Genomic DNA, 18,669 nt, shown 5'->3' with positions numbered 1-18,669 from the left:
GATAAGTCTTGAGATTTGAAGCCATATATACATGGCGAGGACATTTTTGGAAGGATTAGGCTAGAGGGTGAGAATGATCTTTGCAAAGTTTTGCTTGAGGAACCCATAATGTAAACTTGGCCATTGTTTAGAAGCATCAGTTTGGTATAAAAATTAATCTCTAATAAAAATATTATTTTTCAAGTGATTTGTTAATGATCATTAGAATCAAGGAATAAAGAAGATACAAAATAAAGACCATGTGCCCATGGCTGATCAGCCAGTTCAAACACCTACCTTACCACCACCAAGCTCGGGACAGGAAGTAAAGAGGTGGGACCTTCCACATCCCTGCCTAATATCTTCTATCAACAGGAAGTACATAATGACAGGAAGTCAGTAGGCTCCTGGGAAATATAGTTCTTTTTTAGGGGGACAGATTTTCAATTATACATCCTCCCCTTGAGATCCGTGGAAGACTGGTCTTTCCAATGGATCTTGTAAACATAACCAACTTTGAAATTACAATAATTTGGGGATAAAAGGAAAAGAGAGCAAAACCAATGATTGCTAGGCTCATTGACAAAAAGCCAGTTAGGGGGCAGTCCCCTTTGGCATAAGAGTACACATAGAAAACAAATGCATTCAACCCCACACAGTTCAAATCACTATATCCCAAAATTCACTCTGGATCTTCTGGTGCAGTGTGTGGTCTGTGCAGGCATCTTAATGGTGCCTTCTCCAAATAGTTCACTTTCTGGATTTGGAGAGGTAGCATATTTCTTATCCTAAAATTACTCTCAAAAAGAATTTAAAATTTGCAACTTAGAATAATTATAATAATACACCCCCCTGCAGAAGAAGGTGTTGAAAAACCCAGGGATCACTTAGGAATGCATGGCTGAGTTATGAAGTATATGAATCAATTGGCAAGAGAAATCAAAAACATCAAAAAAATTCAAATAAAAAAGATAATTTCTGGATGAAATATAGACTATCAAAGACTTATGTGTAAAAATTCTAAGTAAAGGAAAAATAAATCTATAACAGGTCCTTGAATCAGGGCCCAATTAAAGTGATTTAAGCAATTGTGCATTTACTCAATCAGTAGCCAGGACTCTAGAAAGTTTGCCACACCATGAAAGACAGAAAAGGGACTAGATTATAGGAGCCAGGTAGGAACCAAATTTGAGATACTTGGTAGAATGTGGGACAAGGAAGACCTGCCTTTAACATATGTTAAACAACCACAACCTTGAACCCCAAATAAGTTCAAGTCCTCTTGTCTTGGCTTGAAATTTTCATCAATTCCATCTGAATTGGTTGGTCTCTTTGACCTTGTGCTTGATTGGCACTATGCAGTTTAGCTTTGTGCTTCTTTGGCATTTTGCAATGGCTCTTTTTGTATTCTCTTGTCCTGGAATCAAACAGAATCATTAAGCAAAGTCCCATAATTATTTTTAAACAATCAATGGCATATTTTTTATAGTATAAAGCTTTTTGAGTGTACATTGACATAGCAAATATATTTTAAACGTATATTACTGCAAAATCAAAAAGTAAAGAAAATCTCAATACTGGTAGCATGTGCTTCAAATACAAAAATGAAAAAAAAACCAAAACAAATAGTATATTGCATATGCAAGCAAAAACAATAATAAAAAAATTTTTTAAATCAAATATATATAGCTTACAATCATTGACACTCTGTGTCAGCTAAGGAAAGGTAGAATCAAATGTTTCTCAACAAAAACAAAATGAGATCCATTTTTCCTCTTCAAACCTGGCTATGATCCACTGTGAGTTCAAGCAAATGATTTTCACAAAGTAACAGTTTTTTTTTTAATAAAGAACTAGTACAGCATGTAATGCACATCCAAAAAGTATCAAAGTCCCAAAATTCACAATAGCCCAGTTAATTACAATAGCAAACAAACCCACTATCATATTTAATATAAGTTGCTGTATGACATAAAAAACCTATGAACTGATGGATATTTGTCACAATTTTTAAAGACACAGCAAATCTTTCAACCTTGGCAAATATATTTTTAAACAAAGTAAAACTTATTTGCGTCTAGAACATCACCAAGAAATCTAGATTGTTCTGGTAATTAAACTGAAGAGTTTTTTCAGGAGCTCTTTTTTCAGCTTCCTGATTCATATAAACACCTTGGTAGGAACAGTTCTTTGTTTCTCTACCTTTTATACAGCATTCTTTAAAATATAAATATTTAAAAACTCATCCATTCAGAAACCACTAGTTAATTAAAATTATTTCAGATGACCCTTTAGAATAACCATTAAATTCTTAGCTTATTAAATTCTCTAAAGGTTGTTAGCCAGGTTGAGTCTGTCCATTATCTATATGACAATTAGCAAATGAAAAAATGGGGAAAAAACTGTTTATGGGCTTTTACAATATTTTACAATATTTTGTTTAGTGACCATAGGGGAAAGGTAACAGAATATATCTAATAGTTAAAACACAATAGGTTAAAATGATTCAATGTAATAGAACAGTATTGAATACATTAATATATGAACTTAAAACAACAAAATTAAATCTTAAGCAAAACAATCCGCAAAATACAATAAAATAGAAAGGCTTTTATAAAACATTGGAGTCTGAAAAGGCTCAAAAATTTCACCTCCAGTCTCTTTAAAGTTCCCTTTTTTTATCCATTGAGATTCCTTTTGTCAGTACTGTGGTATTTCCCATAGTGAGGGAGAACATGGATTTTAGGAATCTCAAACTGGGCAGGCCCAAATGGCAAAGAGTTTCAGGGAGATGAATTTCTCCCCTGAATCCCAGGTAAGAGAAGTAAAAGGATCAGTGCACTCATGAATGGTAGAAGCTGTTTGAAATAGGCAATGTACTGCTCTTTCATAGAATACACCATGCTTGTAATCAACTTTCTTCTCTTCCTTCTCCTCATTTCCTGCCCCCTCCCCCAGGTACCCTGACATGTGGAGGTTAATTGTTGCATAAGGAAAGAACAGTCCAGTTTTTTACCATCTGCCCTGACTCCTGGCTTCTTGGTAGCAGCAGTCAGCAACAGCAGTAGGGGTCAGGGTCTGGTAGGAGGCCAATTTTAGGAGCAGAGCCACTGAGGGCCTGGGACTGGGGGCAGATGAGCGATTGGGGTCAGTGGCTGGAGGAAGCAGTATCAGCAACACCAGAGTCAGCAGCAAGAAGGAGGAACAAAGGAAGAACAAGGAACAAAGGGATCAAGCAGTTGGGTGAGAGAAGAAATTCATTTCTTCTTGGCCAAGAGTCCCCCGGCTAAAAATAGCCTGGTCAGTAGGGAGAGCAAGCAATTGGTCAAAAAGTAGGAAAAGAAAAATGCAGCCGCTCCAAAGAGAGTTGAAGTTTGTGAGGGGGGTGGGGTGGACAAAAAGCCTTGGCAGGAGAAAAGTGGCTTTAAAAAATTATCTAGGCTATCTTTAAAAAAATTGGGAGTTTCTTGTCCCCTTTGGTCACCAACAGTGGAAAGGATAGCCATTTGGGGAAAATCATTAGGATATATTCATTTAAAAAAGTTTGTTGATGTTTTTCTTCCCATTTCACTTATTTTTCTAATACTGCACATTTCTTATGGGCAGGGGGTTCCATCAATTCCATACCAACCATACCAACATGTAACCATGATAGCTACTTGATAGTTATTCATTGACTAATGCCTCTCATGACCTGCATCTGAGCAAGAATAAGTAGACTTTCTTTTTCCTTTGTTAAATTGGGGTTTTGACTAAATAAGAGAGTTATAAATTCAAAGTCGTGGTTGTTGAATTCAAAATATTATGCCTAAGCCAGAAAAACACTGTTAGTAGCTTTTATTTATAACAAGGAAGAGAAAGAGTTGAAGTATGAAATGTAGGAGGAAAAGAGGTAAGGAATTGCTTAGCCTACCCTAAGTGCTGATTCGATGAGATTCAGCTTGCTTCCCAACAAAGTTCCAATCTCCACCTGGAAATCTGAGTCTCTCACCAGCAAGCTGATGCAGGATCAAAGGACAAGAATCTCTCCATAGAACTCATGCTGAAGGAAGTATCCCACCAGTTTGCCAACAAGCAGAGAGGGTCTCCTTGCAGAGCCACCAAGGCAGGAATCTCTTCAAGCCAGAAGTCCCAAGGAGCAGTTCTCCAAAGAAGTCCAAAGGAGAAGTCCTGGAGCAGTCCTCCAAAGAAAAAGTCCAAAGGAGAGGTGAGGAGAACAGGAAGTTCTGGAATTTTTATAGTCCCTTTTCCCACATCACTTCCTGTCCCTTCCTCTCTTCACAGGGGTCAATAACAGCTTCCAAATTGCCTAGCACTGCCCTGGGGGACAGTGTCTGTGGGATCTACCTCTCATCCTCTGAGGGTTTAAACTCAAAGGATTCACAAGTTTCTGACTGATTGAATTAAAAGGGTAAAGCTCTCTAAGTAAGTGACTTGTGAATTCTCTTACTTGATGGCTAACAAAATGTTAAGTAGGGGCTTCTTGATTGATTAACTCAAAATAGACAAAGAGAATAAAGAATTCCCTTTCACAAATCCCTCTGTGATTCTTTGGGATACTAGACTGCCTATTTAAAGCAACCAGCATATACCTCTAAAGATCTTCTAGCTAAAGGTGCATAGAATATTGCACTTTCTAAGAGGAAATTACAATAGTTGGAGATAAGAAGGAAATAAAAGAGAGAGCAAAACCAATGATTGGTAGGCACATTGACAAAAAGCCAGTTGAGGGCAATCCCCTTTGACATAAGAATTTACATTCAGCTTAAATATGTTCAACCTCCTTCAGGTCAATCATTATATCCAAAAGTTCATTCTAGATCTTCTGATGCAATGTAGGGTTTTTAAAGATTTCTTTAGGGCACCTTCTCCAAACAGTCCGTTTTCTTGATTTGGGGAGTTAACGATCTTCTTTTCCTGATGTTTTTTCTCAAAAAATTTTTAAATCTGTTTTTTTGAAAATTATACACCTTATGGTCTGCTACTGAGTATTTGGGCATCATAAATTGCAATGATGTTTCACTCCCAAATTCCTATACAGCTATAAGCTCAGAGAGGCAGCTGGTAGGACAGTAGATAAAGCACTAGACCTGGAGTCAGGAAGACATGAGTTCAACTTGGACCTCAGACACAGGTTGTATGACTCTAGGAAAATCACTTAACCTCTCTCTTTCTCAGGTTCCTCAACTTTAAATTGAGGATGATTATAACAACTCCTTCACAGTGTTGTGAGAATCACATAAGATAATATTTATAAGGTACTTAGCACAGTGAGTGGTGCATGTTAATTACTATATAAATGCATATTCCCTTCCCTTTTCCTTCATAGGACAATTTTTAAAAATCGTCCTTACTCCTGTATTAAAATTGAAATCAAGTATTGGTTCCAAGGCAGAAGGGTAGTAAGGGCTATGCACTGGGGCTAAGTGAGTTGCCCAAGATTACATAGTTAGGAAGTGTCTGAGGTCACATTTGAACCCAGGACTTTAGCTTGGCTTTTTATTTGCTGAGTCACCTAGCTGTCCCACTTCATAGGACAAACAATTACAGATGCACTGAGAGTATGGCTGTCTGTGTGTTTAGAATATATATTGCTCTCCTGGTAAAGATCTGAAATTCATTCCCTGTATTCTAAAGTCTCTATGGTTTAAGCATTTCATTTGATGTTGGAGAGTAAATCTAAAAAACCCAGGTAATCTTCAACAACTAGGATTTTATTTCATAATATAATGTATATACTTTAAAAAAGTGATGTATTTAACAACACTAGAAAACTTTTTCAATACTAACTTTGCAGTTAAAACTCCTCAAACTCAAGCATGTTTTGCTGTACCGGATTCATTAAATCTGACTCATTATATAAACATTTCTTTGGTGTCATCTCCATTGAATTCATTATTAATGTTCAATCGGCCAGAATTATAACAGAATTTACTGAGTTCTTGTGCACTTATTTTATTCTTACTACAACTTTTCCTTTAAAGAGTTTGATGATTTTAACTTCCTTCTCATCCAGCATCAGAACTCTGCTTTTTTTCCTGAATTTTTGTTTTTCCTATTTTGACCTTTCTCCTACTCATCCAGTAACTACCTTAATCATTCAGGGCATCAGTCACAGAGTCCCCAAATTTGAGAGTTTCAAAGCACCCGAGGGACTATTTAACAAAACCAATATCCAGAACAAATATTCATAACATATCTAACCAGGAAACCTCCAGGGATAGAACCCAGCATCTCTCCAAGCAGCTTGTTTCACTTTTGGAGAACTTTAACAATTGGAAAGTTTTTCCTGATATTGAACCTAAATTGGTTCCTTTGCAATTTCCCCCTATTACTCCAGGTTTTGCTTTGGGGGACCAAATATACCAAATCTAGTTCTTCCTTCCCATGAAAGAATCTCAAATACTTAAACACACATTCTGAGCCCAGACTATGGTAAATGTCATACATTCATACACCTCACACAATATCAAATGTATGTTATTGACTGAAGGCTTTTTACCATCCTGGTTGCTCTATTCTATCAGCTAAACAATGTATTTCTCTCTCTCTCTCTCTCTTTTAAACTCTTACCTTTCATCTTAGAATTGAAACTGTGTTTTGGTTAAAACACAGAATAGTAAGGGCTAGGCAATGGGAGTTAAATGCCTTGCTCAGGGTCACACAGCTAGGAAATGTCTGAGGCCAAATTTGAATCTAGGATCTGTCATCTCTAAGCCTGGCTGTCAACCTATCTGCTCCTAAACAGTGTATTTCTTAAGCCAGGGAGTTCAGAAGTGAAAACAATATGACAGAAGTCTGATAAGGCCAGAGTATTGTAGGACTCCTCTCTGTTCTTGGAAGCCATAGCTCAAGATTTCATTAACTTCATTTGGCTGACATGCATTTTGTGGTCCATGAAAACCTCAAGATCCTTTTCAGAACAACCACTAGCTTCCTAAAAAAAATCTTCCCATATTATTCTTGCAAAGTTTATTTATTTCCTTTTTTATCCCTAAGGAATTTACCTTATTAGATTCAGTCCAAAACTCTAATCAGTGAAGATTCTTTTGTATTCTGATCCTATCAACCAGTTTATTAGGTATCACTCCCAGCTATGTGTCATCTGCAAATCGGATGAGTGAGCCATCTCATGCCTTTCTCACAATCAATGAATCAATAAGTGTTTAAGTGACAAGCATTCTGCTAAACACCAGGAAACAAGAAGGAAAATAATATTATATGTCCATATATCCATACATACACACAAGTACAATTCCTGTCCTCAAGTAGCTCATATTCTAACAGGAACATGGTTGGTTTGGCACTGTGGGCTGTTTTCACCATCAATTATGTAATTAATAAATACTTTTAACTATATAGAAATCCCAGTCAGCTGTTAAGATGGCTTTATATTATTTGGAAGTCCCTAGGCTTGCCTTTTCTTGCTTTCAGAAGACTCTTCCTGCTCACAAAAGGCAGAGAGAAGTCATTTCATCATGTGGAAGTCTTCTACCTGGACTCTTCCTGACTTTTGGGAGTTTGAAGAAAGATGCCATTCCATCCTATTCCCTCTATCTATCTCCTGTTCTGGGCTGCCTGTAAGGAAAGAAAAGAATTATCGTTCTATCAGTTCCTCCCATTGGTCCCATTCCAATCCAATAAATATTTATTTATATTCATTTTATACTAATATATATTTATAGTAATATTTATAGTATGATTTATATGAGTCAGGCATTGTGTTAAGTGTTGAGGATACAATCAATAAAAAGAAAGCCCTTGCCCTGAAAAAGCTTGTAAATCTAAAAAGGGAGATAACATACAAAAGGAAACAGGCAAGCTGGTGGAGTCATCTTGAATGTAAGAAATATTAGATTAGGACCTTCCATCGTTATGCTGATTGAAATGAGTGTGGGGGTCTCCACCTGTACTGCCATTCTTTTTGGAAGAGAACTCATGACTACATGGGGTCATACTCGACTCCCCTGTGAACTGGATTTAAGTGAAGCAACGTCCCGAAGTTCACTGGCAAGACAAAAGTCAAGAGACGCAGTGGCGTCTTTGACATCTGACCAATCTCTAAGGCATCCATGGCGTTTGCCTCGACCACCTTCATGGCCACTGGAACAAATGGTTCTCATCTGCCCATTCCACTAGCTTGGGCTAGACATCCCCCTAACTCATGGACAGGTTTGAGTCCCGTTAGGGGTTTAGTCCACTTGTCTGCTGCTTTAACTGGGATGTGGCCATTGTGCATGCTCCCGCTTCTTGGAGCCACGAGTGAGAGTTGGGTGAAAGGTAGACACCAAAGGTCAAAGTGGATGAGCAGCTCAGAAAACCCTGATGCTCCATATGCCCCATCACACAAATACCCTTACTGGGTCACATCTCCTGAGTATTCCTTTCCCTTTAGCTCTACGGAGGCAAAGCGAAGGAAGCAAAGCGGAATAATGGGAGGATCGTTGTTCTTAGATTCAGAAAAGAAAGAGTTTGAATCTCAGCTTTAAAGCTTAGCCATTAGCCATCCTAAATCTACCCAAAGGCTATATGAACGAACGTGCCTGGTGGTGGGTGAATAGGTGCTTAAGAGATGTTTTGAATTGAACTACTGAATGGAATGCTGGCCCGGAGCTGCAGCTGCGCTCCTCTGTTAGGGACTTCTGTCCCACTTATCTATCTATCTCCAGACCTTTTTTTGTGTTATCAGGGCTTCGAAGAATTCTGAGAAATAAAAAAAAGAGCCCCTCAATTAGGAAAAGGCAGAGCACTCTTTCCTGGCTTAAGAGGTGGCCCTTTCCAAGATTTTGGTGGTGGTGGTGGTTTTTACATTTTGATGGGTAATTCCCCCAAATGGTCCGGTAGAATTTCAAGCTCCAATGATAACATGTGGTGGATTGCTACTTCTGCCTCTGAATATGGCTTGTGTATACGACCGTAGTCTTTTTAGCTTAGATTTAATGAAATATTCCTACTATCTTTAAAATGGCCATTTCTGAACTTTTTTTTTTGCCTTTACGTTTTATTCATCATATTTCATACTTGGGGGCTCCCCTTTCTCTCCCCCTTCAGTTTGCCAAGGGTCTCAAAGAAAGAGATAGGAAAGGGGCAATTAAACCCGCCTGCCTCTGCTCCCCTGGAGTAGAGGGGCACTTCTCAGACCTGGGCCCCCGGCTTGTAGTGCCTCCAGGCAACCGTTACCTGGTGGAAGACTATCTGGAAGGGCTTGATTGTGGAGCTGCTTGAAAGCAGCATGTTGGGAATCCCTTCCTACTCCATCTTTCATTGAAGCCATTACAACGCGCTATTTTGGGTTTGTGAAGCTGAACTCTCCTGAGCCTGGGGATGGGCTTTCTCAGCCTTGGGTTGCTGCTATCTTTGGAATTTATTTCCTTGGAGGTCCATGAGAGCTTGAATTTGGCAGCCTTCAGGACAGCGTGCCTTCTATTTAGCTTTTGAATTTGCTTTTGTTTCTTTTTTTATCTCTTAAAAATTGGGGCTGTTCAGACCCAAGGGTATATATCTACATTGAGCAAAGCAGCACATTCAACAGAGGCGGGAAATGGCTGCGCTATTGAATTCAGCAGAATCCTGAGCATTGTCCTGAGAGGAAACATAAGAGATTTAGACCTGAGCTCATCAAGGCTGAAGAAAATATGTATTTTTTTAAAAAGGCACTCAGCGTTCCAAAGTGCTTCCCTTCCTCCCTCTCCTTCTCCTCCTCTTGCTTTGGGTGGCGCGGGTATAGCACCAACTCAAAGATAACAGAGATAACACACTTTGCCCCTTTCCAGGTTTTAATGAGCAATTCACGAGGCTAACATTTGTAAGAAGTTAAATGATCTGGCTATGGATTGTAGCTGTATGAGGACTGGACCCGGAGTTAGGAAATTTCACTTGACTTGCCATGCCATGGCTGTGCTGTTGCCGGGCTGTTTATGGTGTCATTTAATTACTTTAACTATAAAAACCGAGATAATTGTGCTATCTTCACAAAGGCACTAGAAAGGTTAATTGATTCATTGGGAAAGCTTTAGCCAATACAGCTATGAAAATCATTGGACATTGGGGTGCAGAATTAGACATGGAATTAGATATGGCCAGAGGGTTGATTTGGTTTTTTTATTTGTTACAAGGGAGGACTTCTATTTGGGGGAGAGGGTGAGTCAGTAATAATGACAGAGATGGCAAGAGAAAGAAAACTGGGGGGGGGGAAAGCATTTTAAAAGCATGCAGGAGAAAACAAAAAGAAACTTGGAAGAGAATACAAACAGGGAAATTTCCTTTTTTAAAATTTTGGTATTGAATTTTAGATACACAATTAAAAATGAACTGTGTAACAGATGTTCATATAAGGTCTCACATACCATACTTCTCCCCCTTCTTTTTTGTTGGTGATTATTTAAGTTCATTTTAAGAAAGAAAACTTAAAATAAAGATGCTCTTCAGAAAGGACTGCTGATTGGGAGCCCAGGAGTCACCCTTTCCTTATCATCTTCTGTAAAAGTAACTAATGCTGACCAGTCACCACAGCAAATGAATGGCTCAGTTTTGAAGGACTAAAAGACTACCCAAAGGCCCTTTCTGGTGAGCAAATTGAATTGGGAAGCCAGGACAAAGATCAACATCAGGAGGCCAAGCTGGCTTAACAGTGGCTGGATCCCCATAAACCATGGCCATTCCTGTGGGGTGGTGTGTAGAAACATAAGCCAACTCAAATGGTAGGTACTACTGCTTGAGAATAAATAATAGCATCTCTATACACTAAAGATGGTAGCATACTGTTATTATTATTTGGAGAAATATTGCTGGTATTCAAGTGGGTTTCCATGTTCATCTAAGAGGGAAGTTAAGAAGGTTTAAAATTTTGATCAGGTCCTGATTCAGGAAAGAAACCTCCAGGCAAGAATAAATAGTTTTGATTTTTCTTCTAATAACAATTGGGAAAAATGAAGAGTGGTGTTGCTAATATTAAAACTAGAAAAGATATGAATCATCCCAGGCAATGGGTCAAAAGAAATAGTTGAGGGAGGAAGGAATCAACCAGGATGGCAAAAGTTGTAGATGAAGAACTATTCTAAATCCTCTGATTCATGAAGGTATAACTATACAAACTTAAAGATGGTAATAACCCTGAATGGAGGAGTTAGAAAGCCAGGGTACACTTTAAAATGTTGTTTTCTTCAACTAGATTACTTTTTTTTATTCATTCACATTTAAGCACCTCCTAGTTATACTTATATTCTAGGTAGCTGATGGAATAGCTAGTAGACCTGGAATTTCATCTGTACAGTAGGACCTCATTTTATGAGAACTCAACACTCACAAATTTAGGAATACGTGAAAAAAATAAAAGCAGAAAAATGCATAAAATAAAAAATTATAATTACATGCTAAAACCTTGCCATTTTCCCAACTGACATAAAATCAAAAAGTAGTAGTTTGCCCAATCACTCCCATTCTTTGTTTTGCATCAAACAGCTTCCATATTAGTCTTTGTCCAGAATTCTTGCTTATAATAAGTTATTGTTGTTTGGTTTCATTAATACTACTTTGTTATTACTTATGGCCCCCAAATAGAAGAGTCCCTGGTAAGGGAACTAATGCTATCAATGCAGGCTAACTAACACCTTCTTTGATAAGTAACTTGCCTAGAACTACACAGCCAATGGTGTTTCAGGGGTGGGATGTGAACAGAGTTTTCTTGCATCCAGGGCACCTCTCTACATTACACTGTGATAAAAAGGTGGTTGCTGACTTCAGGGATGCTCCAATCATTGTAGGGGGAAACATGACTGGAACACTAATAACCATATTACCATGTAGAACATGGTAAATCTGTGAGAAAAGCCCAAAGTACTACAAGAATTCTGCAGAGAGATTGCATTTGCTTTCATGGAAAAGACATTTGAGATGACTCTTTAAAGGTGTTATAGAGGGGACCATTGGAGAAGAGAGTAGGCTGGTGGATCAGGACCTGGGGCAGTAGTGATGGCTCATTAAGGTCCATTGGAGGGAGGTTGGGGAGAAGGCACCATTAAGGGTATGGGGAGAAGAGGAGACCCAAGGAGTCATCCAGAGCCTGGCTGGAGTTGTGTCATTCATGTACATGTTGATTTGGCTCTCCCTGATCATATGCACATATTATTTCTTTACACTGGCTTTTGGAGCTAGGTTCTATTCCACAGCTGAACTGTTAGTAGGATAAATGAGGACCACAGGCAGGATCATCAAATATCTGTTTTTCTATTGTTGTATTGATTGTCCTGTTTGCCCCTCTCCAGCTTTGTGGTCAGTATGGGTCTCTTTGCCATTCTTTCTGTACTTCAACTTTCTTTGGAGTTTCCCCTTCTTCAAAGTGACCTCATTCCAATTTCATTATTGGGTGTAGGGATTAGTCAATCGCTGTTTGAACATTCATTCATGAATTTTATGGAGGAAGTTTGACTCTTTTCAGGGGTGCTGAGTTATTTTACATTCTACCTCTGGTTAACTCCATTTACATCTTCTGCATCACTGTCTACCCAGGAGAATGACTCCATAGTAGGGTTTGGAGGAGAAGGCATGGTTTTCAAATTTTTCACTGAGGTGAACCTCTGAGAATCTTGTTTGTCTTCTCTTTCATCATCAAACCATCTGACCCAGACAGTAGGAGATTTACTGAGTACTCAGGGTTTACCGTTCAAAAAGGAGCCAGTGCCCTGGGCTAGGGAAGTAAGCCCAGACTTGGGACTTCAGTTAACATGGGACTTTGTGTGGTGGGACTCTACCGAAATGCCTTCTATCCTCCTCTCTTCCTTGTTCTGGTGGGGTAGCACTTTAGTATTGGAAAAAGCTAAAGGCCACAAGACCTAAGCATAGCATCAGGATGTGAGTACAGGACTAGGTAACTAGGTTTTGGCCAGAGACTTTCTATCCAATGTCAATTTTTGGATCTTGGGCAACTTTCAGGCCATATATCAGGCAAGCTTCAGGTCAAGCTATAACTTGACCCTCATTCCCTCCCTATAGGGCTATGATTGGGACATAAGGCACTAAGATGCCTAGCTAATTCATTGGTCCTTCCTGTCCCAATGTTTCAGGGTCTGCTGTGGGTCAGGTAGGACTAGGACTTTGGAGGCTAAAGAGAAAGGACAGAAACATGCTTTTTTGGTGTTAAATTGGCCTTTAAAAATAAATAAAGATTTTTTTTATTGTTCAGTTGTGACCCCATTTGGAGTTTTCTTGGCAAGGATACTAGAGTAGTTTTCCCTTTCCTTCTCCAGCTCATTTTGCAGATGAGGAAACTGAAGCAAACATGGTTAAGTGACATAAGTGTCTCAGGCTGGATTTGTACTTGGGAAGATATCTTTCTGACTCTAGGCCCAGTGCTCTAACCACTGTGTCACCTGTTAAAAAGTAAAAAATAAAATAAAATAGGGGATACTGAGTAGAAATGCCATATTAGATTCTGTTGCTGGTTTTTAGGATATTCTAGTTTTTCAAAGGATAAAGAAAAATAAAAACTCATTTATTATTCTTCATTAGGATTTTAAGAGAAGTTACTTCTGAAAAGTGCTAGAAATCATAGAGTGAAATGCGTGATGTTTACTTTCATTTTTAAATGTCATGAAGTTTGACCATATTTTTCTTAGAATTGTAATACGCTGAAAGGGAAATGCATAAGAAATCATGAGAAAGGTGAACATGTTTATGAACCAGAGGATGGATTATATGAAAGTGTGTGGGGGGGGGAACCCATCTGAAGTTTTGAATTCATGCCTCAGAGATGTGTGTATGAGGGGATTATTTTGACCTTGTACCAGTCATTTAAAAAAAAGAAATATCAGCTAAATCTATAATGTAATGAATGAAATTCTCTGGAAGCTGTATTTTTTTAATTAAAATAATAATTTATTAAGAAACTGCTCAAGATTTCTAACTAGCTAGTGGCCTCCCTCCACAATCCAGACAGACACCACAGAATTCAAGAGACCGAAGGTGGGGAGGAAGGATGGCAGGGGGCCAAGAGAGATGGAGCAACTAAGTAGCTAGGCTGGGCAAGAAAAGAGAAAGCAATTTACTATTGCACAAGTCAATATGTATCCCTCTGAGGTCATCATCCAGTCCCTCTCCTGGGCATCTCTGATTGGAAAAACAGGCAGGAAGTGGAATCAGAGACCTCAATTCCTTCCTCATCATGGGAAGAAGCTGGTCTCACAAGGATGCCAACACTCCCTTTCCCCTTCACCATGTGGCTGGACCACCCCATGGCAGCTAGAGGACTGTCTTCATTAGCTAAGACAGTTCTTGTTTTCAAATAAATAAGGAGCAGATAGATCTCCACTCTGCCTGCCACAAAAGTCAGCCCAATAAGATGGCTTTAACTCTGTCATCCTTAACAAAGACAAAAGATCTAGACAGAAGAAGGGAGGACTTAACCCAGCCTGGGGGAGAAACAGTTTGAGCTTTAAGATCAAAAGGTTTGGGGGGCCCAAGGAGGAACAATTCCTCAAAAAAATCTCAATCCAATAATAATTTTCCATAATACCCAGAAGTTTACCTTCATGGGACAACTACCATCCTTGAGCTGTCCCAGGGTGATCACCCGAGGGTGCCTGTCTCCTGAAGCCTGTCTCGACACTCATGTAGAAGCTTGGTTGAGCCTTTTGGAGCATGGATGGCCTCTTCTCTCAGCAGCATTGCACTGGCTGTTGGATTGTCCAGTGCACCACCCCTTATCTCTCAGTCAGCCTTTCCCCTGATCCAAATCCCTCTGTGGCCATGGCTCTGTTGTTCATTCTCTCCACGCTGTGCCCCTCTGTGTCAACAGAATTATTGGAATGGTTTCACATAGGCTAAACATGACTGCATTGCCTCTTCTGTTTGAGGACGTACTATGAACACATGGTTTTGTGTGGGTAGAAAAAGCCATGTTACTTTTACACTATCGTGGCTATACCTGGTCTCTTCCTATTTCTCTGCCTTAGTAGTATTACTTCCCCAGTGGTCCTCACAATCTCTTCTTCTATTCCTGTCACGATCAGAGTATAAGGCCAATGTGTAGCTGTGACTATTGTCCTGTGCCAGTTTGTGCCATCACTAGCTAAAGGGGTGGGTGCGGTTTTTCTTCTCCTAATAGCTCCTGGTTCTTCCTCCCTGAAGGGAGTGTGCTCCTGGATAGGACAGAGAATTGCTCTGAGGAGGTGGTCTGGCCAGTGGCCTGATTGCCTTGCATGTTTATGACAGTATTGTACATAACTAAGCTTTTGTATATATGTGTATGTGAAAGAGGAAAAACCAAATAGTCTTTGAAAAATTCATTTGGGGTGGGATTGGATATCATTATGGAATGGGGCCCTGGGTTTCCCTTGGACACCCCAAACCCTAGAAGTGTTTCAGGTCAAACGGAAAGCAGGAAAGTTCCTGTCCTTCCTTGCATTCTTGCAGTGCTGAGAAAAGGAGCAGGTGGGTGGCTCAGTGGATAGAGTGCTCTGGAATTGGGAGAACCAGGGTTCAAATCTATAGTAATTTCCTAGCTATGTGATTCTGGGCAAGTTCCTTAACCTCAATTATATAGCCCTTTCTGCTCTTCTGCCTTAGAACCAACATTTAATATTGATTCTAAGTCAGAAGGTAGGGATTAATGAAAGGAAGGAAGGAAGGAAGGAAGGAAGGAAGGAAGGAAGGAAGGAAAGAAGGAAGGAAAGAAGGAAGGAAGGAAGGAAAGAAGGAAGGAAGGAAGGAAGGAAGGAAGGAAGGAAGGAAGGAAGGAAGGAAGGGAGGGAGGGAGGAAGGAAGGAAGGAAGGGAGGGAGGGAGGGAGGAAGGAAGGAAGGAAGGAAGGAAGGAAAGAAGTCAGATAGCCCCAGTCAGATAACAAACATCCCCCACTTCTGCCTAACCTTATTCCATCATCCTTTCTCCCATGTCATCTAAAAGGTATAAAAGACCCAGGACATATCTCCTCGAGGAGGCAGTGCTCCACCTGCACTGTCTGCCTGGCCACTTCAACAGGAATTCAAATTAATAAATTTATCTTTTTATTTTTAAGCTAAGTTTTGGAGTCTTGCATTCTTTTTTTTTAAACATTATTTTATTTGATCATTTTCAAACATCATTCATTGGAAACAAAGACCATTTTCTTTTCCTCACCTCCTTCCCCCCGCCCCCCATAGCTGACGCGCAATTCCACTGGGTGTCACATGTGTCCTTGATCCAAACCCATTTCCATGTTGTTGGTATCTGCATTAAGGTGTTCATTTAGAGTCTCTCTTCAATCTTATTCCCTCAACCCCTGTAGTCAAGCAGTTGTCTTTCTAGTGTCAATGCAATGTTCCTGAACAATCTGCAGGGATCTACAAGAAAAAAACACTATCCACAAGCAGAGGACAAACTGTGGGAGTAAAAACACTGAGGAAAGACAACTGCTTGGAGTCTTGCATTCTTGCAAAGAGTACCTGTTCAGAACCTGGGGTTCACCTCAAGTTCCCCCACAACAATTAAATTAACATCTAGGAGCAGGTGGGTGGCTCAGTGGATAGAGTGCTCTGGAATTGGGAGAACCAGGGTTCAAATCTATAGTAATTTCCTAGCTATGTGATTCTGGGCAAGTGCCTTAACCTCAATTATATAGCCCTTTCTGCTCTTCTGCCTTAGAACCAACACTTAATATTGATTCTAAGTCAGAAGGTAGGGATTAATGAAAGGAAGGAAGGAAGGAAGGAAGGAAGGAAGGAAGGAAGGAAGGTAGGAAGGAAGGAAAGAAGGAAGGAAAGAAGGAAGGAAGGAAAGAAGGAAGGAAGGAAGGAAGGAAGAAAAGAAGGAAGGAAGGAAGAAAGGAAGGAAAGAAGGAAGGAAGGAAGGAAGGAAGGAAGGAAGGAAGGAAGGAAGGAAGGAAGGAAGGAAGGAAGGAAGGAAGGGAAAAAATAACATCTGATACCAGAATATGTTTAGATTGTAAAACTGGTCTTTATTTCTTGACTGTCTTGTCCGTCATTCCTAAGAGGTGGGGAGGTCACGTTAGATTAGGTGATCCATACATGAAACACAGTAAATAATCATAAAGTAAATGGGGGAGCACCATTAAAGTGACTACATAAACAACTGGTACCACAGTCTCAAATCAAAAGCCAAAAAAATCTATGGGGAACACAGGAAGATGTAGCCTAATTATGGCGCAACAGCTCCAAAGCCAAGGTGTATCCACAAAAACTGAGTGAGGAGAACAAGACTGAGGGAATACGGCAGGATGTAGGCATTAGGACAATGACAGCCAAGACAGCATCATTTTATGGCTAGTCCGAAGGTTTCTTCCCCTTCCAAACCCATATCCACTTCTTATTAGTTCTTTGTTTTGAAGAAAATTAGTTGAAATTTAAGTATAATTGAGAATATGTAATAAAAGCAATGTAGGAAGACAGTGAGTTTTTTTCACTATCCCAAACAGCACCAAAACAGAAAGGTTTTGTAGCTGACATATGTTTAACAAAGACAGGAACAGAGTCTAATTAGAAGTATCATAACAATAGCTAGCAATTACAGACTTCTAAGACTTGCAAAATACTTTTCATTTGATCCTCACAACAACTCTTATGAGGTAGGCACCCATTATTATCTCCATTTTGAAAGGGGATGAAGAAAAGAAGACTGAAAGTTAAATGACTTGATCAGTGACACAGCTGCTAAGTATGGAAGGAAGGAAGAGCTTCCTGACTCCACACCTAGTATTCTAACCACTGAACCATCTAGCTCTTTGACCTTGTCTACTTACCTTACCTTCTGTTCTAGCTCAAATTCATTCGCATGCTAAGCCAGAAAGGATCTTGGGAATGGCTAACCCTAAGTTAGATAGTAATATCAAACAGAATACTGCAATCTCCCTGCAGAAATAATGGCAGGAAAGACTTTTGTTTTGACCATCTTCTACCTGCCTTTTTGGTAGCTGAGTGTGGAGGTTATTTATGACTAAAGAGCAGAGGGCCTAAGCTAATTAGGGAGTTCCACCTTCCATGCTTTAGCAGAGTGGAAGGAGCAATTGCCAATGAAGACTATGCCCAGTCATCAAAGAGCAGGGGAGCCACACCCAGCACTGCTTAGGTCACAGACTAGACCCAGCAGTCACCAGAAGACACACCCCACAAGGAGTGCAGGACAAGTGAGAGCAGAGTGATATCACCAAAGACCACAGTGGTCCTGCTGAATTGAGTTATGAGTTGCCCTGCCATGAATGTTTGCTGAATTTTTTTCATAATTCCAATGTGCCTGCCTTTCCTGATTGATTCCTATGAGCACCTATTCTCCTCACTGATGGTTTATACAGCTGGGAAAGAATGTGCCCAGAGTTTATGTGGGGGATTTGGGGTGAGGAGATAAAGGACATGTTTTTACTATTCTGTTCCACTAAATTGCTTTAAGGGAATTTTGTTCACTAATCCATAAACTTCTGAAAAATAAGCAAATCAGTAGGGGTTCACAGAGGAAGACCCAGAGACTACCTTGAATCTGGGGTAGCTAATTTGGGGGTTAATTTGTTTTATTAAAAATAATGTTTTACATTTACATTTTCACCAATTAAAAAAAAAGTTTTAAGTTCCAAATCTCCTCCCCTCTCTTACACCTCCCTTCCTCCTCTTCTCCTCCCTGAGAATATAGATTTTACATCTGTAATCATGTACATTTTCTCATGTTAATTATTTTGTGGAAAAGATCTCAAACAAAACACACACACAAA

The 18,669-nt window shown here is 39.6% G+C and overlaps 1 long non-coding RNA gene across 2 annotated transcripts; it reads right to left on the bottom strand.

The window, feature by feature from the left end:
* Positions 1-1,058: 1,058 nt before the first annotated feature.
* On the bottom strand, positions 1,059-18,443 carry LOC103103882 (uncharacterized). 2 transcript variants are annotated; one of them, XR_001629990.2, is made up of 5 exons: positions 17,710-18,443; positions 14,501-14,758; positions 7,475-7,557; positions 3,893-4,160; positions 1,059-1,396 (listed from the first exon to the last, which is right to left on the bottom strand). It is a non-coding gene; the product is annotated as an uncharacterized LOC103103882 (long non-coding RNA). The 2 variants fall into 2 exon arrangements; XR_001629989.2 differs by lacking the exons at positions 1,059-1,396; positions 3,893-4,160 and having other exon boundaries at positions 7,345-7,557; positions 17,710-17,996.
* Positions 18,444-18,669: the final 226 nt, after the last annotated feature.

The sequence above is a fragment of the Monodelphis domestica genome, chromosome 4, assembly GCF_027887165.1.
Source record: "Monodelphis domestica isolate mMonDom1 chromosome 4, mMonDom1.pri, whole genome shotgun sequence".
Classification (NCBI taxonomy): domain Eukaryota; kingdom Metazoa; phylum Chordata; class Mammalia; order Didelphimorphia; family Didelphidae; genus Monodelphis; species Monodelphis domestica.
The sequence above is the reverse complement of the archived record's forward strand: the minus strand, read 5'-3'. Positions and strand labels throughout refer to the sequence as shown.